This window comes from Moschus berezovskii, chromosome 1 (genome assembly GCF_049115385.1).
Source record: "Moschus berezovskii isolate FMDL1 chromosome 1, NW_MosBer_1.0, whole genome shotgun sequence".
In the NCBI taxonomy this organism is placed as follows: domain Eukaryota; kingdom Metazoa; phylum Chordata; class Mammalia; order Artiodactyla; family Moschidae; genus Moschus; species Moschus berezovskii.
In genome coordinates, this window is record NC_142460.1 from 149868175 (window position 1) to 149891143 (window position 22969).

At 39.4% G+C, this 22969-nt stretch overlaps 1 protein-coding gene across 1 annotated transcript in view; it reads right to left on the reverse strand.

The window, feature by feature from the left end:
- PLS1 (plastin 1) overlaps nucleotides 1–22969 on the reverse strand; it is a 137309-nt gene that overhangs the window by 88131 nt on the left and 26209 nt on the right. The gene's annotated exons all lie outside the window — the stretch shown is intronic.

Consider the following 22969-nt stretch of genomic DNA (forward strand, 5'->3'; position numbering starts at 1 on the left):
GCGACTGAACTGAACTGAACTGAAGCACTAAGAAAAAAACATCAAGACATCAAATCTCTGATCTGGGCATTCCAGAAGCTTACACACAAGTCAAGGGGGATGTAAAAAACACAAATAGAAAGTTAAATCACAATGTTAGTGTTACACATGTAATCAATAGCTTTCATCAGGAAAAAATGTTAGAAACATTATAAACGATGTTTTAAGATCACTTTTAAGATGTTCCGAGAGATGTCACTAGGTAGATGGTATGGTTGTGGTCTGGACACAAAGAATTAAGAGGGAGAGGTTTTTGTGTATCCCAACAATCCAGAGAGTGTTTCAGGGAGAAATGAGAATTGGGGAAAGGCAATATGTGATCTCAGGTACAACAGAAAGAAGTTGATCAATAGTAACTTACCGTTTACATTCCCTCTTCCCATACCCTCCATCATTTCACTACTACCAGGTGGACTTGAAAGGGATTCAAGGTCTTAAAGAAGGGACAACATGGACTACAGATGAAGTGGAGATTCAGATGGCAGCAGAGAGGGACAGCCACACCCAGGGACTAAGCAGGAACTGAAGTCTCAGCAGAAGCCAGTGACAGAGAAACACAGCCCTGAACTAAACTCCTTACACTCATATCCATGAAATTTCTGAAAACTAAATACCATCCAGGGAAGACAACTGAGTTCAGTTTTAAATGACTGAATTTTACCCTGTACAACTAAAAGAGTCTTCCTCTATACAGTACTGATGACAGAGACTGTGTAGAAAAATAAAAACATTTCTTAACAACAAAATTTTGAGGCTTGAGAATTAAAATTCTACTACAGAGGTTCTAGCTGAAACTGCAATACTTTGGCCACCTCATGCGACGAGTTGACTCACTGGAAAAGACTCTGATGCTGGGAAAGGTTGGGGGCGGGAGGAGAAGGGGACGATGGAGAATGAGATGGCTGGATGGCATCACCGACTCTGTGGACATGAGTTTGAGTGTACTCCGGGAGTTGGTGATGTACAGGGAGGCCTGGCGTGCTGTGATTCACGGGGTCGCGGAGAGTCGGACACGACTGAGCGACTGAACTGAACTGACTGACAGAGGTTCTTAACATCAAATATAATACAAGGTAGTATACCAGTACATTCCAAAATGAGCCTCAAAGACAAAGATGGTATGGCTAGAATGTAGTGTATACATACTAACCACCACATCCAGGCAGTTTTTTTAAGCAGGTCTTCAGTTCAGTTGCTCAGTCGTGTCCAACTGTTTGCAACCCCATGAATCACAGCACGCCAGGCCTCCCTGTCCATCACCAACTCCCGGAGTTCACCCAAACTCATGTCCATCGAGTCGGTGATGCCATCCAGCCATCTCATCCTCTGTCATCCCCTTCTCCTCCCGCCACCAATCCCTCCCAGCATCAGAGTCTTTTCCAGTGGGTCAACTCGTCGCATGAGGTGGCCAAAGTATTGGAGTTTCAACTTTAGCATCAGTCCTTCCAATGAACACCCAGGATTGATCTCCTTTAGAATGGACTGGTTGGATCTCCTTGCAGTCCAAGGGACTCTCAAGAGTCTTCTCCAACACCACAGTTCAAAAGCATCAATTCTTCGGCGATCAGCTTTCTTCACAGTCCAACTCTCACATCCATATGTAACCACTGGAAAAACCATAGCCTTGACTAGACGGACCTTGGTTGGCAAAGTAATGTCTCTGCTTTTTAACATGCTATCTAGGTTGGTCATAACTTTCCTTCCAAGGAGTAAGCGTCTTTTAATTTCATGGCTGCAATCAGCATCCGCAGTGATTTTGGAGCCCAAAAAAATAAAGTCTGACACTGTTTCCCCATTTATTTCCCATGAAGTGATGGGACCAGATGCCATGATCTTAGTTTTCTGAATGTTGAGCTTCAAGCCAACTTTTTACTCTCCTCTTTCACTTTCATCAAGAGGCTTTTGAGTTCCTCTTCACTTTCTGCCATAAGGGTGGTGTCATCTGCATATCTGAGGTTATTGATATTTCTCCTGGCAATCTTGATTCCAGCTTGTGCTTCTTCCAGCCTAGCGTTCCTCATGATGTACTCTGCATATAAGTTAAATAAGCAGGGTGACAATATACAACCTTGACGTACTCCTTTTCCTATTTGGAACCAGTCTGTTGTCCCATGTCCAGTTCTAACTGTTGCTTCCTGACCTGTATACAGGTTTCTCAAGAGGCAGGTCAGGTGGTCTGGTATTCCCATCTCTTTCAGAATTTTCCAGTTTATTGAAGCAGGGCAAAGGCTAATAGAGTTTTGCCAAGAGAACGCACTGGTCATAGCAAATACCCTCTTTCAACAACACAAGAGAAGACTCTACACATGGACATCACCAGATGGTCAACACCGAAATCAGATTGATTATATTCCTTGCAGCCAAAGATGGAGAAGCTCTATACAGTTAGCAAAAACAAGACCAGGAGCTGACTGTGGCTCAGATCATGAACTCCTTATTGCCAAGTTCAGACTTAAATTGAAGAAAGTAGGGAAAACCACTAGACCATTCAGATATGACCTAAATCAAATCCCTTATGATTGTACAGTGGAAGTAAGGGACTAGATCTGATAGAGTGCCTGATAAACTATGGACGGAGGTTGGTGACATTGTACAGGAGACAGGGACCAAGACCATCCCCATGGAAAAGAAATGCAAAAAAGCAAAATGGCTGTCTGAGGAGGCCTTACAAATAGCTGTGAAAAGAAAAGAAGTGAAAAGCAAAGGAGAAAAGGAAAGATATAAGCATCTGAATGCAGAGTTCCAAAGAATAGCAAGGAGAGATAAGAAAGCCTTCCTCAGTGATCAATGCAAAGAAATAGAGGAAAACAACAGAATAGGAAAGACTAGAGATCTCTTCAAGAAAATTAGAGATACCAAGGGAACATTTCATGCAAAGAAGGTCTTGATAAAGGACAGAAATGGTATGGGCCTGACAGAAGCAGAAGATATTAAGAAGAGGTGGCAAGAATACACAGAAGAACTGTACAAAAAAGATCTTCACGACCCAGATAATCACGATGGTGTGATCACTGACCTAGAGCCAGACATCTTGGAATGTGAAGTCAAGTGGGCCTTAGAAAGCATCACTACGAACAAAGCTAGTGGAGGTGATGGAATTCGAGTTGAGCTATTTCAAATCCTGAAAGATGATGCTGTGAAAGTGCTGCACTCAATATGCCAGCAAATTTGGAAAACTCAGCAGTGGCCACAGGACTGGAAAAGGTCAGTTTTCATTCCAATCCCAAAGAAAGGCAATGCCAAAGAATGCTCAAACTACTGCACAATTTCACTCATCTCACTCGCTAATAAAGTCATGCTCAAAATTCTCCAAGCCAGGCTTCAGCAAATTGTGAACTGTGAACTTTCAGATGTTCAAGCGGGTTTTAGCAAAGGCAGAGGCACCAGAGATCAAATTGCCAACATCCGCTGGATCATGGAGAAAGCAAGAGAGTTCCAGAAAAACATCTATTTCTGTTTCATTGATTACGCCAAAGCCTTTGACTGTGTGGATCACAATAAACGGTGGAAAGCAGGTCTTACATTTACTTATATACTTCCATTGCTGGTGCTCTTCAGTCCTTTGTATAGATCTGTATTTCTGTATTGCCATGTGGTATCATTTTCTTTCTGCCTGATAGACTTCCTGTAATACTTCTTGTAGTGCAGGTCTGCTGGTGATGAATTTTTTTCAATTTTTACATGTTTGAAAAGTCTAATTCATCTTTGTTTTTGAAATATATTTTTGTTAAGTATAGAATTTTAGGTTAGGGACTTCCCTGGCTGTCCAGTGGTTAAGACTCTATGCTTTCAATGCAGGGGATGTGGGTTCAATCCCTTGCTGGAGAACTAGGATCCCACATACTGTATAGTGTGACCAAAAAAAAAAAATTATAGGTCAAAGGTTTTTCTTCCAGTACTTTAATGATGGTCCTCCACTGTCTTGTGTACTTTGTTTTCCACAAGAAATTTGTATCATCTTTATCTTATGCCTTTGTTCTTTGGTATCTTTTAAGATCATTATCACTGCTTTTGAACAGTTTAATTGTAATGTGCTTTGATGTAATCTTCCTTACACATCTTTTGCTGGGGTTAATTGAGCCTCTTCGATCTGTAGGCTTACACTTTTCATCAAATCTGGAAATTTTTTAACCATGATTTCTTCAAATATTTTTCCTGTTCTCCCTCATATTTCAGGGACTCTAAATACATGTACATTAGGTGACTGGAACTTCTTCCACAGATCATTGATATTTTAAATTTTTTTGGTAATTCTTTTCTCTATTTTATTATGGATAGTTTCTAATGCCCTGGCTTCAAAGCCACTATTTGTTTCTTCTACAAGGTCTAATCTGCCCTTAAACTAATCTACTGTATTGTTCATCTCAGATGTTATAATTTTCTCTCTAGAAGTTCAATATGGGTCTTTTAAAATATTTTCCATGTCTCTATATGGAATCTAACAATCCTTTTATTGTCATTGTCTTTTAATCATAATACCTGTCTCAGTTTCCAGGTCAGTTTTGTCTGATAGATTTCTTCTCTCATTATGGGTCATTATTTTCCTGCTTCTTTGCATGCCTGGTAAATTTTGATTGGATGAGACACTGTAAAATTTACTTTGTTGAGTAACTGATAGTCTTGCATTCCTATAATTAACTTTTTACTGTGATTAAAAACACTGAACATTGAAACTTCCATTTTAACCACTTTTAAGTTTACAGTTTAGTAAGCTAAGTACATTCAAATTGTCGTACAACTGATCTCTAAAATTTTTCATCTTGAAAAAGTGAAACTCTATACCCATAAAATACTAGCACTCCCCTCGCCCAAGCCCTTGGCAACTATCTTTCTATCTCCTGTTTCTATAGTTTTGATTAATTTAAATACTTCATATGAATGGAGTCATATAGTACTTGTCCTTTTGTTATTTCACTTAGCATAATGTCCTTGAGGTTCACCCATGTTGCACCATGTGACAGGACTTCCTTATTTTTCTAAGGTGCATATTATTCCATTGTTTATATGTCACATAGTCTTTATCCATTCACCTCTTGATGGACATTTGGATTGCTTCCATCTTTTGGCTAGTGTACATAATGTTGCAATGAACATGAAAGTGAAAGTCACTCAAGTGAAAGTCATGTCTGACTCTTTGAGACCCCACAGACTATACAGTCCATGGAATTCTCCAGGCCAGAATACTGGAGTGGGTAGTCTTTCCCTTCTCCAGGGGATCTTCCCAACCTAGGGATCGAACCCAGGTCTCCCGCATTGCGGGTCGATTCTTTACCAGCTGAGCCACAAGGGAAGCCCAAGAATACTGGAGTGGGTAGCCTAATCCTTCTTCAGCGGATCTTCCTGACCCAGGAATCCAACTGGGGTCTACTGCATTGCAGGTGGATTCTTTACAAACTGAGCTATCAGGAAAGCCCTGCGATGAACATAGGTGTGCAAATATATCTCTTTGAGGTATTGCTTTAAATTCTTTTCAATATACACCCAGAGGTGGGGTAACTGGATCATATGATAATTCTATTTTTTATTTTTTGAGGAAGCATTCTATTTCCCATAATAACTCCATCATTTTACATTCCCACCAGCAATGCACAAAGGTTTCAATTTCACCACACCCATGACAACACTTGTTCCTTTAATAATAACCATTCTAATGAGTGTGAGGTGATTTTGTAGGTTTAATTTACATTTCTCTTATGAATAATAATATTGAATATCTTTTTATATGCTTATTGGCCACATGGGTATATTCTTTGGAGAATTTCTAATGCAAGTCCTTTGCTCATTTTTAACAGGGTTATAGGCATACTTCATTTTATCGTGCTTTGCTTTATTGCACGTCACAGATACTGTATTTTTTTTTTACACATTGAAGGTTTGTGGCAACCCTTCACTGTCAGATGATTAGCAATTTTTAGCAATAGAGTATTTTTTAAATTAATTATATACATTGGGGCATAATGCTATGCACACTTAATAAACTATAATGTAGTATAAACATAACTTTTACGTGCACTGAGAAATGAAAAAACTCATATGACTTACTTTATTGCAATATCTGCTTTCTCATGGTGGTCTGGAACCAAACCTACAATATTTCCAAGGTATGCCTGTACCTTGCAGAAGTTCCCTAAATGTTTTATAGGGAACTGATATTAAACTTGTGTCAGCTATATTATTTGCAAATATTTTCTTCCATTCCATAGTTGCCTATTCTGATGACTGTTTCCTTTGATAGACAGAAGTTTTAAAGTTTGATGTAGTCCCACCTGTCTACTTATGCTTTTGTTGTCATATTCAACAAATCATCACCAAAAGTAATGTCCTGAAGCTTTTCCTCTATGTATTTTTCCAGGAGTTTTGCAATTTTAGGTATTACTTTTAGGTCTTTGATGCACTTTAATTTCTGTATATTGTATTAGGAGAGTCCAACTTCATTTTTTCTGCATCTACATATCCAGTTTTCCTAACACCAGTTATTAAAGAGACTGTCTTCTCCCCATTGTGTAGTCTTGGGATGCTTATCAAAAATCATTTGGCCAGATACACAAGGGTGAATTCCTGGGCTCTCTATTCTGGCCCATTGGTCTATATTATTCCAGTACAGTACCATTTTTATTATTACTGTTTTGCAGTAAGTTTTGAAATTGGGAGATGTGAGTCCTAGAACCTTGTCCTTCTTTTTCAAGATTGTTTTGGCTACTTAGTACCCACTGAGATCTCATTTAACTTTTTTTTCTATTTCTGCAAAAAAAAAGCCCTATAACCACTCTTGATCTTTGTTCTCAAATGCAGAAAAATCCTGGGGAAGGGTTTGATCCTTTGGGGGTCTTATGTTTAAGCTCTGTTAGGCAGGACAAAGCAGAGTTTAGTCTTGGGCTGTGGTTCCTCAGCAGAAGATGATTATGCTCCCCAGAGGACATCTGGCAATGTCTAGAGACATTTCCGACTTTCATGAGTGAAGAGGTGTTATAGGTATCTAGTGTGTTGAGCTGAGAAGACAATAGCACCCCACTCTAATACTCTTGCCTGGAAAATCCCATGGGCGGAGGAGCCTGGTAGGCTGCAGTCCATGGGGTTGCTAAGAGTCAGACACGACTAAGTGACTTCACTTTCACTTTTCACTTTCCTGCATTGGAGAAGGAAATGGCAACCCACTCCAGTGTTCTTCCCTGGAGAATCCCCGGGATGGGGGAGCCTGGTGGGCTGCCGTCTATGGGGTCGCAAAGAGTCGGACACAACTGAAGTGACTTAGCAGCAGCAGCAGTGTGTTGAGACCAGAGATGCTGCTAGATACCATACCATGCACAGAAGATCCCCTTGTAACAAAGAGTTATCCAGTCCAAAAGTTCCATGGTGCTGAGGCTGAGAAATCATGCTCTAAGGGCTAATAATTCCCCACTATTAATACTGAGGTAAGATGCTTCTAAATATTCTATCCAATACCCTTTTGGACTATTTAAATTTACAAATACTCATTTATATATACATACCTAGGTACATGTATGATTATTTAATGGAGTGATGGCATAGATTTTAAACATTCTTTTAATAGCTACATAAAACAGAAAAGGCAAATGAAAACAATGACCTAACATCCTCAACCCATCAGGCTGCCAAAAATAAAACTGACGGACACACCACAAGCTGGAGAGAGTATAAAAGATCGGTCACTCTCGCTGCCATATTGCTCTCCAAAGTAGTATATCTAAAAGAGGTGAAGATATGCATATTCTGTGACCCACAATTCTACTTCTAGTAATTCAGTCCAAAGGAAATCTTGTATAAATAAGTCAAAATATAGGTAAAAGCACACCATTATTTATAGTATCAAAAAACTGGAAAAAACCTGAATGTCTATCATCAGAAGACTAGATAATTTTAGAATCTTCATTTAGTGAAATACTCCACAACAAGTTAAAATGAAGTAGTTATCTGTATTAATATGAAAAAAATCATGGATACATATGTTAAATGAGAAAGCTGTATAGCAGATATTTGTAAAAAGTTTCAAGTACTTTATATTATTAATGAAAAGTGTTCTTGTAAAAATAGTAAGATGGACAGAAAGAATAACTAACACATGCCAATTTCAGATGAGGAAAGGGATTAAATGGGAGAGGGCCTTCAATCATATCATTAGTGTTTTATTTCTTAGCTAAAATAAAGAGCTGATACATACAAATTGCTGACATTTCTTAAATCGGGGTAGAGAAAATAAGCGTATATTGTATTATTCTATTCTTCTGCATGTTTTATTTTATAATTAAAAATATTAAAGAAAATTTGAACAGAATAATATTAGGGAACATCATACAACCATATGTTTACAGTGGTCCTGCTTTCCACAGAGCATCTTACTTAATCATCCTCTTTATTTAGTCTTAAGAAAATATAGTAGAAAGCTTGTTTCAGAGTAAATTATATAGCCACTTCCCTAAGCTAACATTTAAATTTGGAAATAAGAGGAAATGCGTAAGAGTGTCAAGATTTTGTTCTTCAGTTCAGTTCAGTCGCTCAGTTGTGTCTGACTCTTTGTGACCCCATGAACTGCAGCACGCCAGGCCTCCCTGTCCATCACCAACTGCCAGAGTCTACCCAAACCCATATCCATTGAGTCGGTGATGCCCTCCAACCATCTCATCCTCTAAGTTTAAATAAAAAACATCTGGAATGAAAGGCTAAATGATGAATGGGGGGTTATAACAGCAGATCTGCGTGGACACAGGAATGCACAAACATGGAACAGGGTAATTTTTTTTTTTTTTTACAGTTGATACTATGCACACACTAAGAGAATCTACTGCCAGGCACTTGATATAAATTATCTCTAATCCTTAAAACAACCTCCCAAAGTAGTGGTTACATCTATTTTTACTGATAAAGAAACTCAAGCTCTCTAAGGTTAAGAAACTTGCCCAATACCACTCAGCTGGTGAGCACTAGAGTCATAATTCAAACAAGTGTCAAGGTCCATGTTTCCACTGTTCCATATAAGGCTGGGCCCAGGAAGGTATGCTGGACCTGTCCCAGGGTAATTTAATCATTCTGCTTACAGAGTTAATCTGACCCTACCCAACTTCCACAATCTTGGAAAATTTTACTTAATTCTAGTATCTTAAAATAACTTTAATAGGCTGATTCCATGTTTTTTTGTTTGTATGTTTTAATGTGACGGGTTTTTCCTGTAACTCTGTTTATTCAGTTAGTATAAGCATGCCAGGCAAATTTACTAAAGATTTTATTCTTAGCTAATAATAATGACCTCAACTTTGTGAAAGAAAAAATAAGTATGAAACTGATTCTTCATAGTGGCCTAAAAGCAAAGATTAAAGAAAACCACCAACATGTCCCATACGCAAGAGAATTAAGTCTTACACGCTTTCTAACTCATAAAGCACTTTCACATATGCCCTTCAACTCTCACATTAACACAGTGAGTTAAGCAAAACTGAAAATATTATTATCACAATTATATATACATACACACACACACTATAATAGTATTGGGCTGACCAAAAAGTTCACCCAGATTTTTCTGCAACATCTTATGGAAAAAAGTTTTTGGCCAACCCAACATTATGTTTCCTCATATTATTTTATTCTCATGAGAATAAAAGAGGTAAACAGGTAAGGTAAACCTATACAGCCTAGGTCATCGCTGGTGTCAAAGATGGTACTATTTTCATTGTGCCTGGGGCCCAGGCCCATGTTCCATGAAGGGTGGGAGGAGGGGAGGGAGGCTCCCGAGGGAGGGGAGATACACACATAAATAAATAAATAAATATATACACACACACACACACACACACACACACATATATATATATATAGTGTTATGACTGATTCACTCTGTTGTACTGCAGAAACCAATACAACATTGTAAGGCAATTTTCCTCCAATTAAAAAATAAAATAAACCATATTGCCTCTTGCATCATATCTGCTAAGGGTATTATAAAATCCTTCTAATTAACAATACACTTTTTTAAAAAATCACCTTATTCTTTCAAATTTATTTTTACGTGGGCACTAGTGTATATCACATATACATTAAATAGCACTTGAATACATTAGTAAGTTGAAAGTGTTGTGTACACAAAACAAAGTTTTTTTTTAACTAATGGGAGTAGAGCAATGAAAAAAGCCTATGTTCACCTGAAACTAACCCAACATTGTAAGTCAATTATAGTACATATAAAATAAAAATGTAAAGTAAAAAGAAATAGAAAAAAAGCCTAAAGGCCACTACTCCAAGGAAAAAGCACTCAACTTTCCACCTCTGCTGGAATAGGTAAAATGATAATTCTCCCTATTTGCTCCTACTGGTTAATGACAGCATGTCTTCTATCCTGCAAGACTGAGAACTGAGTCAGAAACTTTTGGAAGGAAAGAAAAAAAAAGGAACTATAGAAACCTCAATGCTAAAGAAGAATGTCATCAAAAAAGGCCAGCAAACTTTTATCATTCTCAAAGCAATTCAGGCCCAGGCACACTGAATATTAGAGATTAAAATCAGCATTTAGAAGAAAAAACAGGCATCAGGCACTTAGTGGAATATATTCAGGAGTTCAAGATGCATGTGCCTGCAGGGCATGCCTAACCGAAGTACTGCTCCCTCTTCACCAGCTCGTATTACTTATTACTAGGGTCCTTAGCAATAGGGGCTTTTATAGCATTGACCAGTAAAGCAGCATGAACAGGGACTTTTAAATGGCTAGATAAGGCTACACCACTAGCAACATTTGTAGCTGTGCAAGGTAACATAATAAGGGTAATCAAATGTCATGCTTTGGGTGGTAAGCTGATCTAAACTGGGGATCATAAAGGAATGTTATCCCCCTCCTCCACAAGAACACAATTGAACACTTGGCTTGTTCATTATGAAAGGACTGGCAGGAGGGCACAGCTTTTGTTGAACTCTGGGCATAATACAGGAAAGAGAATTCAATTCTGGCTCCTGAGAAAGCCTTCAAGAGTTGGTGCCTCTTTTTTTTTTTTTTTTTTTAAGAATTATGTGGAATTTGTCCATGGCACTCAGTCTCCAGAGTTAATTGGTCATGATGTGTTTGTCTCTCTAATAAGAGCCAGAGTCACCCTATTCTAAGATGACTACGAATAAACAGTTGCTTCACAGAGCTGAATGGAGAAGTCTTAACTTTCTACTTCAGTGTGAGACCTCAGGTCACTACACAAAGGAAACACACTTAACTTTTTAAAAGCTGGTCTCTATCAAGAAAACTCAAGAGTCTTTCATTCTCTGACAATAAGACTGATGCAAATTGCCAGTGATACCAGTATCTAGGTTTCCTCAACATGTATCATTCAAGAGCGTCTCAGTGTTACAGGGCTGGGAACTGTACATTTTCTGCTTTACTGAGAAAAAGAGCTAACCTAAGGCAGCTACAGACACCAAGACTATGTGGGGTAAAGATACGTAGATTCTTCAGCCAATTTCAGAAACCATTAAAAAGGCTCACTATGAAAGGCCTTTTTAAACTTTGGACAGTTTATAGGAAGCCCTTTTTGAAAGCCTACAGTCTCTTCTCAAATTCAGTGAAACAGTGAAAATAAGCTTTGAAGCAGAAGCGCTCGCTATCTCTAAGACTTCAAAATATAGGTGAGCAAAAATAATGATCAAGAATTTATTTTAAATACGATGTCTTCCTCAGACTCCAGGTAGGATGTATATAATTGTGTCATAGCCCTAGCACCTACAGTATCCTCTATTGATATTTGTTTTATATATCTGTAGGAATTCTTTAAGAAAAAAAGAGGAGTTTTGCTTCTACATGACTAAACTATAGACTACAAGTGCTGTTTCATCAGGATGAAAGAATCAGGCTTCAAAGCAATAATACATAAACATTCTAGATGACACAAAAAGAGAATATTCAGTCATTTTAGCATTTTCCTAAAATTGCATATATCTTTCTAAAGGGAAAATTAATGCCAAAACAAAAATTATGAATTTAATTTTTTATCAAACCCTGAATAATCCAAAACAGTCCTTTCTTACCCAACAAGTATTGCTTAAGAAAGAAATAATTTTTAAGACAGAAAGATTAAGAGAATTAAAAATTATGTGACCCTCACATCATGGTCACTCTGCATTGATTATGCAGAGTTACCTAGACTCCCAAAGCAAAAATGCACTAAAACCAACAACAACAACAAACATGAGGAGGTTTATCTCAATTTAACAATCACATTTTTAAAAAGCGAATCTGAGGCTGTATTTTCCTATTAACATAAGAGAAATTTTTGCATACCTGTTTCTGTTGGTGTGATCACCTGAGATTTGGACATCCAAGAGAACAATTCAGAAGATTCAAAATTCAGTCACTTTAAACTATTTTCAAATAATCTTATGTCAAAGTCAGTATCTGACCAAAGAAAACAAGCAACTAACTGCATACTTAAGTGTTGTGCCTACTACTATAGATTTCAATCTCAAAAAAAAATTGGTCTCAAGTAGTAAGGCCAATTTGCACTGGGTGTGGTTTGGAACTATAAAAAAAAAAGGCAAAAATGTGAATGTCATCATCTTATCTGTTTGATTATGACTGTACAGTGTAAAATATACCATGATATTCACCATATAAATATTTAAGCACATATATATGTCAGGATACTCAGGTTTTAGATTCTACTAAACAGGGAGAAGAAGGAAGAAGTTCCTATGACATGGGACTGCCTGCCCTATGAAGTCTTACATGAATTTTATAAATATTCCTTTGCCACTGTAGCCTTCCTTCCCCATGTGAAAAATCATTAAGTAATTATGTATACATTGAGATTCATAAAATGATAAGGGAACTGTGTTAAACTTTAAAAATTGAAACAACAAAACCCTACACCCTACTGAGATTTTTTTAAAAAAATAGTCACTGGGCTAATTTCAATCAAATGTACAGCATTAGTTTTGAACAGTAAATAGAAACATTACATAGAATGAAACTGTGTTAAACCTGGAAAGTGCCCTCAAGGATTATAATTCAACTCTACTTTTTAAGTGAGCAAAGGTTTACTCATAAAGTCTATAATACATTTTCACTATATGGTTAGTTCTCTGAAGATAAAGTCTGAAACACCTTTTATGATGGCTCCATAAAAGTAAAGAATGGAGCAAAACTGCTTCATAAAGTGAAAGAAAAAGTTATGTTACAAGCCAGTTTTTTAAAAAAGAAAGTACCTACTGTATGATTCCATTTATATGAAATTTTAGAAAATGCAAACGTAATAGAAGGTAGATCAATGGTTGCCTGGAACAGGGGATGAAGGAGGGATGGACTGCAAAGGGACAGGAGGAAACTTTAAGAGTGATGAAAATGTCCTGCATCGTAACCGTGCTGATGATTTTAAGAGTATATACTCTGTCACAACATACCAAGGAGTTCCCTGGGGGTCCAGTGATTGGGGATCCTCATGCTAGTGAGGGGGTTGGCGGCAGAGGTGGGTGGTAGGTGCTTGCATGCTCAGTTATGTCCAACTCTCTGCGATCCCATGGACTGTAACCCATCAGGCTCCTCCGTCCATGGAATTCTCCAGGCAAGAATACTGGAGTGGGTTGCCATTTCCTTCTCCAGGGAATCTTCCCAACCCAGGGATCGAACCTGCACCTCTTGTGTCTCCTGCATTAGCAGTGGATTCTTTACCATTGTGCCACCTGGGACCCTAGTGTGGGGGACATGGGTTTAATCCCTGGTCCAGGAAGATTCCACATGCCACAGAACAGGGCAGATGAGCCCCTATGCTACAACTACTGAAACCAGTGTACTCTAGAGCCTGTGAGCCACAACAAGAGAAGCCACAGCAATGAGAAGTCCACACAACTGCTAGAGAGTAGACCCCCACTCACTGCAACTAGGGAAAGCCTGCTTGCAGCAATGAAGATCCAGCACATCCAAAAAGAAAAAAGTCCACTTTAAATGGGTACAGCCTATTATACCTAACTTACACTTCAAAGATTGCTAAAAATACACATACATATATTTAAATATTTGAAAGGCACCTGTAATGAAGAAAGGCTTTCTCTTGCTCTGTATGGGCCACAAGATGGTAGAACTAGATCCATCAAGCAGAAATACCAAGAAACAAATTCCACATCAACATACGGAAACATCCTAGCCAAGTGCTCCACAACCAACCTGGGCTGTCTCTGAAAGACTGGGGGTCTCTTCACTGGGTCTGCTCCAACTTAGGCTCAAAGCACATTTTGGGCAGATGATCTTGTTTGGGGGTTTCTTACACAGAAAACTGGATGACGTGACCATTAAAGTTTCTTGCACTGAAAGTTCCATTATTTCAAGGATGATGAATGAATAGATGTTTGTGACCCTGTGGCTGTGGTGTGGAATTCTGCCCACCTCTTGACTAGGCCATTTATTTGCCATGTCTTATTTTCCTCAAAGACTTTCCTTCTCAGGAGAAGTCATTATCTGCCCAACACATCCTTTAAAAAAAAAAAAAGGATTCTGCGTATTTTCTGATTTTTGAAAAGAATTCTATAAAATGAAAATACTTGTAAAATAAAAAAATTTAAGTTGCACTCAAGCACACTATTTAGAAACAACTAGAGCCAACGGGTTATGAATTCCCAGTCTTTCGTCTACACACATGTGCAAGGATGCACCTTTTTTTTTTTTTTAACAAAGTTGCTATTTTTCAGTACATAGTTAATTCTATTAAGAAGTTTTCCATATAGTTAAGCAGTTTTTTGAAACATGCCTTTACAGCTTCATAACGGTCCACATTATGACTATACCATGATTTATTTAAGCACTCATGTTGATTAGGCAAGGTTGTTCCCAATGTTTTACATTTAGAAATAATGTTTTGACATCCTTGAACACAGAGAATGAATAGGGAATAAGAGAACTACAGCCCTGAATCCAACTTTTCTAACATTTTATCCATTTCATTTTGCTACAAGCAATTTCACTTTACACTCAGCTAAGAAAGTGTTGTGGTAGACAGTTAAAATATGTGGTATGGGGACTGCCACCTTTGCTGACAAGTTTGTTTGTTTGTTTGTTTTTTTCGAGTATACTACTATGAACCTCAACCAAAGTTCCAGAGAAAATATAAAATATACTAATTTGATCTCAATTAAAAAATATGTAGAAATGGATGTGGTGCCAAGTCATCAATCAGGGTCAAGTGCCTGGTACAGTTTTAACAACTTGTGAGTATTCGAGGCAAAGGGGTTGTTTGAACCCTTAAAATATTCAATAAATATTGAGAAATAATCTGACTCAAAGTTGTTTTTTAACTCAAACTATCAAATAAAGCAATAATATTTAGAAAAGAATTTACTGTTCTGTGCTTAAATGCACATTCAGGGCAGGAGAGAGACTCTTGAGAGTCCCTTGGACTGCAAGGAGATCCAACCAGTCCGTTCTAAAGGAGCTCAGTCCTGGGTGTACATTGGAAGGACTGATGCTAAAGCTGAAACTCCAATATTTTGGCCACCTCATGCGAAGAGTTGACTCACTGGAAAAGACTCTGATGCTGGGAGGGATTGGGGGCAGGAGAAGAAGGGGATGACAGAGAATGAGATGGCTGGATGGCATCACCGACTCGATGGACATGAGTTTGAGTGAACTCTGGGAGTTGGTGATGGACAGGGAGGCCTGGCGTGCTGTGATTCATGGGGTCGCAAAGAGTCAGACATGACTGAGGGACTGAACTGAACTGAAACCCACATAGGGCTTCAGGTGGCTCAGGGATAAAGAACCTGCCTGCCAATGCAGGAGACCGAGTTTGATCCCTGGGTTGGGAAGATCCTCCAGAGAAGGGAATGGTAACCCACTCCAGTATTCTTGCCTGGAGAATTCCATGGACAGAGGAGCCTGGCAGGCTACAGTATACGGGGTTGAAAAGAGTCGGACACAACTTGGCAACTAAACAACAACAACCCGACATACCTTTGCTTGGGAATTTGTTCAAAAGAAGTATTTTCACCATAATTATAAGAATTTTTCTCTATTTTAAAAACAGTCCATTTCTCAAACTTCTAAAGCATCAGGGTAGTGATTACCCTTGACAGTAGTAACCACTAAAAGGAAGCAGGAGGGTTTCTGGGGTGCTGGTAATGATTCTGGTTTCTTAATATAGATGTTGATTTCATGAGAGTATCATTTTGTAAAAATTCATCTTTACACATTGACCATATGTATATTTTTCTGCACACATACTATACATCATTGAATATTCAAAAACAGACCCCCTTTTTAGTCTATTCCTTTACCCCCAATATACTGCTAAGTACTGACTGAATATGATTTAATATATTAAGGAGAATTGGAAACTTCATCTCTAACAATCCCAGTTTTCCTCACCTACTCTTGACATTCTTAGCAATGTTCTCTTTGTTAACAACATTGTAAGGAAGCAATAAGTAACACGTATCTTGCAGAATTGGGGTGTACAGACAATACAACTGCAATTGTTTAAGCTTTACTTCTTCAAATCCATAAGTAGTTTTGGGTACTGACTATGTCCAAGATATGACAGGCTTCTTCAGTGTTGACCAGGAACTTATGGAGGAAGATATCCAGAGAAGAACTCAAAAAGATCCTTTGAAAGACTGGGAGATAACACGGATTCTTTTTATCATTTGAATTCAGCAACTGGGAAAAATGAGTAGATATACTTTTCAGCACCTTGGAAAGTGTTTCTTAGAATGAGGAGGTATCAAAATTTGCCATAAATATGTACTGTTACAGATAAATGGGCAAAAAGCTAGAAGGGCAGACTAGGAAATCAGAAGGGTACAATCAAAACTGCAGAAGCCTGACAGTGAGTGGCATCAGAGCCCAAATGAAAGCCAATATCCTGGCTGAATGTCTGTGCCTATTTCACATCATCACCATTTTTTTCTGACTCTAAATGACCAGAAAAGCAGGCACTCTGAGCATTACCTCCTTTGTAACACACAGAGATAAGTGATGCTACAGCTCTGCTTGATTGGACAAAAGTCCTGAAACATCCTTTCCTAAATGCCTTGCTTTAGAATCTGACTGTGAGATTATTTCAATTGAGAAAATGATCCAGTTCAGTCACATTTTCTCCTATGCATCAACATTAATGCCTGAAGCCCCAGTGTCAATGACAACTCCTACTGTCTTATTTGTCAAATAAAGGCAGACAATATGTCTGTGACAGGCAGAATAATACTCCCCCAAAGAGGCCCAGCGTTAGTGGTAAAGAACCCAGCTGTCAGTGTAAGAGACATAAGAGACTTGGGTTCGAGTCTGGGTTGGGGAGATCCCTTGGAGGTGGGCATGGCAACCCACTCCAGTATTCTTGTCTGGAGAATCCCATGGACAAAGGAGCCTGGCGGGCTACAGTCCACAGGGTTGCAAAGTGTCGGACACAACTGAAGAGACTGAGCACACACGCAAAGAGGCCCAGGCCCTTATCTCCAGAACCTGTGAACTTGTTATCCTACATGGCAACATGTAACTCAGCAGAGATGACTAAGGGTATGCATGGGATTTGGGAAAGGGTTGAGTATCTTGGATTGTAGATAGGGACAATCTAATCACCTGAACCATTAAGAGCAGAGAACTTTCCCCTGCTGGGCTGAGAGAAGAAATAGGAAGAGGTGGAACAACTTCAGTGAGCGAGAAGGGCAGCTGCCAGCTTTGAAAATGGAGGAAACAGATCACAGCCGAGGAATGCAGGTGGCTTCTAGACGCTGGGAATGGCCTTCAATTTACATCCTGTAGAAAAATGGGGCTCTCAGGCTCACCACCTCAGGAAACTGAATTCTGTCAATACTCCAAATGAGCCATGGAAAGGATCTTCCTCTAAGGCCTTCATAGAGGAACACAGTGTCTCCTGATGACTCTTTGATTTTAGCCCAATGAGACTCATATTGGACTTCTGACCTAAAGAACTATAAGATAATAAATTTGTGTTGTTTAAACTACTGAATGTGTGATATTCTGTTACGAGAGCAACAGAAAACTAAAACAAGCTTAGACAGTTTTGTTCTTATCACCTAGGCCTTGGATTGTCCACAAGAGAGAACAGTTAGCATTTGGGGGAAGCAGAGGGAAAGGAAGAGTATATTTGGGAATAGGGGCCAACATCAGCTTTACAATTCTCCTAAAATTTTCCCTCCAGTAGGATATACACACCCACATATTGGAAGTCAAATATTCATGTTAGCCAATTAAAGAGAAAAACATGACAAAAACTCAAATATTCAATATTCTGCCAATAATGGTGAACAGAAATGCCTGTCTGGATCCTACTGGAGCTTGGAGATCCCTGCAGTAAACATTAAGTGCTACCTAGCAATTCAACATGGTGGTTCTCATCAGCAGTCACAGGAACAACCAGTGGAGCTTATAGTAAACGTGGTTTCCTAGATCTCATCTCCAGAGATACTTATTCCGAAGTTTTAGAGTAGGGCCCAGTAATCTGGATAGAATCAAAATGAAGAATTTCTGAATTTTGTCATCTAACAAATGACCAATGTTGCTGAAACATTATCCACTTCTGCCAACAACCACTGGAGATGTCTGCTATTCTGACCAAAGCCCAAAATGCAATTCATACTGATATTTAGCCCAGGAGCTGGCCCATCTAGTAGACAAGAAAGCCAAGGGTATAACTTTGATATAAACAAATCTGGATTTGGTTCTGCTTTAACTTCTTAGGGAGGGAGTGTTTTGAGTGTTTGGGGAAAGTCACTTAAGTTCTCTGTGTCTCAGTTGTCTCATTTGTACAAAGGGAATGATCCACCTACCCACAGGGTTGTGACAACACAGTTCTTGGGAACAAACAACTATTCAGTTTGTGTGATTTTAACACCACCATAATTCCATTTCCAGATGAAACCAAAGCAAAATATTTATAAGCAGAAGTAGTTCGAATTTTTTAGCAATTTTCATTCCTGGAACAGTATCTAGAAAGATTAAATATTTAATGGAAACAAGCTTCCGCTTTAGACTGGCTATGCTTACAAGAGGTTGCGTTGTGGGGAAAATAAAGGGAACCATGATACATCTATCTCGTTGAGGTTGTATATACCCGAGGAGACATAATTTCATACCAAATCTCTAGAAGGGTGGGATGAAGCCAAAAGACATCTTCCCCAAGCACAAGCATTTGGAAAATGTATCTCTTTTTTTCAGGCTTCCCAGGTGGCACAGTGGGTACAAAATCTGCCTGCTAATTCAGGAGATGTGGATTCAATCCCTGGATCAGGAAGATCCTCTGGAGAAAGAAATGGCAACCCATTCCAGTATTCTTGCCTGGAAAATCCCAAGAACAAGGGAGCCTGGCAGGCCACAGTCCATGGGGTTGCAAACAGACACGATTTAGTGACTAAGCACACATGCACACATATCTCTGTTTTCAACCTTAGAATATGAAATGCTGACTCTACGGATGGTTAAGAGCAGTTCTGGTCGTCACTGAACATTTAGTGGCTGATTTGAAGACTATGGAGAGTGAAAATGAATTTCCTGCTCAAGGTTATAAAACAAGTTACAGAATTTCAACTGCCAGGTGAATGTGAAGGACATAAATAATCATGTCACTGAACGATACACATGTTTCAATAACATGAAAATGAATAGACACAAATAGGACGCAAACAGCTCAGCACCGTTGAGTCTGTGCAGATGACCAATGATTCTACCACAGTCAATTGGCCTGGAGTTGGGGGTCACAACTAGAAAAATAAATCAAACTAAAAACTAAATTAACAAAATACAAAATAAATTATGATCTAACTGTAAAGAATGATGCTGGAAGCAACAGAATACCTATTTATTACTTTCCTTTCATATCTTTTAGTGTCTTTTCCTCTCTGCTTGTGTATATTCCTTCATTATTTCCTTTCCACTCTTTTTTCCTTTATAGAAAAGGTAGGGAGCATTAACAGATAATAAAAGGGCATCTGAGGACTTCCCAGGCAGTCCAGTGGCTAAGACTCCTCACTTCTAATGCAGGGGCCCTGGTCAGGGAACGAGATCCCACATGCCACAGCTAAGAGTTTCACACAACTAAAGATTCCATGTGGCACAACTAAGTCCCAGCACGGCCAAGTAAATAAACAAGTAAATGGATTCCCAGGTGGCTCGGTGGTAACGAATCCGCCTGCCAATGCCAGAGACGCGAGTTTGATCCCTGGGTGGAAAGGATCTCCTGGAGAAGAGAATGGCAGCCCACTCCAGTATTCTTGCCTGGGAAATCTCATGGACAGAGAAGCCTGGTGGGCTACAGTCCATGGGGTTGCAAAGAGTCAGACACTTCTGAGCACACATGCATGCACACAAACAAATATTTTTAAAAGCTTTCAGATCTCCACAAAAAGTAAAGGGACACCTGAAGAAAATCCTCCTGTTCTCATCTGCTGGTCCTTCTCAGACTACAGTCCTCCACAGAGTGTGCTCAGGCACTCAGTTGTGTCTGACTCTTTTGAGTCCCCAGACTCCTCTGTTCATGGAATTTCTCAGGCCAGAATACTGAAGTGGGTTACCATTTCTTTCTCCAAGGGATCTTTCTGATTCAGGGATCGAACTCGTGTCTCTTGGTTGGCAGGCAGATTCTTGACCACTGAGCCACCAGGAAAGCCCCAGTCCTCCACAGAGGGCAGGATTAACTGTTGGGGAAACGCATACATGGCGTCTTTGTTTCCATGAGGGCCAATTGTTAAAGCAGGACTTGTGGCCTCTTTCTCTGTACTTCTTTATCACGCTTCTCTGAAGAAGGAAAAATGATTTCTTTTACTCATGAGAAGATAAGTGTCTTGGGTCCCCTGAACCTTCTTGCTCCACTGCAATGATTCTCAAACTTTAATTGCAACAGAATCATAAGGAGGGCTAGGTAAAACACAGACTCTTGGGCCCTACTCCCTGGAGTCTCTGACCCAGTTTGTCTAGGCTGAAGACCACAAAACTGCATTTGTAACAACTTTTAAGTAATGCTGAGGCTGGTCACCTAAGGAACACTTTGACAACCACTGCTACAGTGAACGGGGCTAAAGTGCTCCACAGCACTGTCCTCATGTGGCTTGTCCCTTCCCTCTAGCCAGAGTTTGTCCTCAGGACTCTGACTCTACTCTGCCTCCACATGATAAGCAACCCAGAGGCCTTTTCAGTAGGTGTGCCTGGAATGGAATGGGTAGAAGTTAAAATTCTGGAAGGAAAGGTATTTGGCCCCAGGCCCAGACTGTCATCCTGATCCAGCTCCACCAGGGATAACTCTATATAAGAGGCCTCTATCAGTTTCTCAATCAGTTCTGAGAACAAAGAGAAGAGTCTGAATTATCAGCCTCCTCAATCCAAGAGCATCCAGGATAACAATCACAGGAATGACAGGGAATATGACGAGGAATTCCAAAGGCTGTAGCCTCAATCTGGAAGCAGAGTGACCCTGTCTTGTCTGAGTCATAATGTTGAAGCCATATCACATCAACTGTGTATATAATAAACAAAGGAATAACATTCCTGTGAGCTTCTCTGGAATCACACATGGACATCACCAGATGGTCAACACCGAAATCAGATTGATTATATTCTTTGCAGCCAAAGATGGAGAAGCTGTATACAGTTAGCAAAAACAAGACCAGGAGCTGACTGTGGCTCAGATCATGAACTCCTTATTGCCAAATTCAGACTTAAATTGAAGAAAGTACGGAAAACCACTAGACCATTCAGATATGACCTAAATCAAATCCCTTATGATTATACAGTGGAAGTGAGAAATAGATTTAAGGGGCTAGATCTGATAGATAGAGTGTCTGATGAACTCTGGACGGAGGTTGGTGACACTGTACAGGAGACAGGGACCAAGACCATCCCCATGGAAAAGAAATGCAAAAAAGCAAAATGGCTGTCTGAGGAGGCCTTACAAATAGCTGTGAAAAGAAGAGAAGTGAAAAGCAAAGGAGAAAAGGAAAGATATAAGCGTCTGAATGCAGAGTTCCAAAGAACAGCAAGGAGAGATAAGAAAGCCTTCCTCAGTGATCAATGCAAAGAAATAGAGGAAAACAACAGAATAGGAAAGACAAGAGATCTCTTCAAGAAAATTAGAGATTCCAAGGGAACATTTCATGCAAAGATGGGCTCAATAAAGGACAGAAATGGGATGGACCTAACAGAAGCAGAAGATATTAAGAAGAGGTAGCAAGAATACACAGAAGAACTGTACAAAAAAGATCTTCACGACCCAGATAATCACAATGGTGTGATCACTGACCTAGAGCCAGACATCTTGGAATGTGAAATCAAGTGGGCCTTAGAAAGCATCATGACGAACAAAGCTAGTGGAGGTGATGGAATTCCAGTTGAGCTATTTCAAATCTTGAAAGAGGATGCTGTGAAAGTGCTGCACTCAATATGCCAGCAAATTTGGAAAACTCAGCAGTGGCCACAGGACTGGAAGAGGTCAGTCTTCATTCCAATCCCAAAGAAAGGCAATGCCAAAGAATGCTCAAACTACTGCACAATTGCACTCATCTCACACACTAGTAAAGTCATGCTCAAAATTCTCCAAGTCAGGCTTCAGCAATACGTGAACCGTGAACTCCCAGATGTTCAAGCAGGTTTTAGAAAAGGCAGAGGCACCAGAGATCAAATTGCCAACATCCGCTGGATCATGGAGAAAGCAAGAGAGTTCCAGAAAAACATCTATTTCTGCTTCATTGACTATGCCAAAGCCTTTGACTGTGTGGATCACAATAAACTGTGGAACATTCTGAAAGAGATGGGAATACCAGACCACCTGATCTGCCTCTTGAGAAACCTGTATGCAGATCAGGAAGCAACAGTCAGAACTGTACATGGAACAACAGACTGGTTCCAAATAGGAAAAGGAGTACGTCAAGGCCGTATATTGTCACCTTGCTTATTTAACTTCTATGCAGAGTACATCATGAGGAACGCTGGGCTGGAAGAAGCACAAGCTGG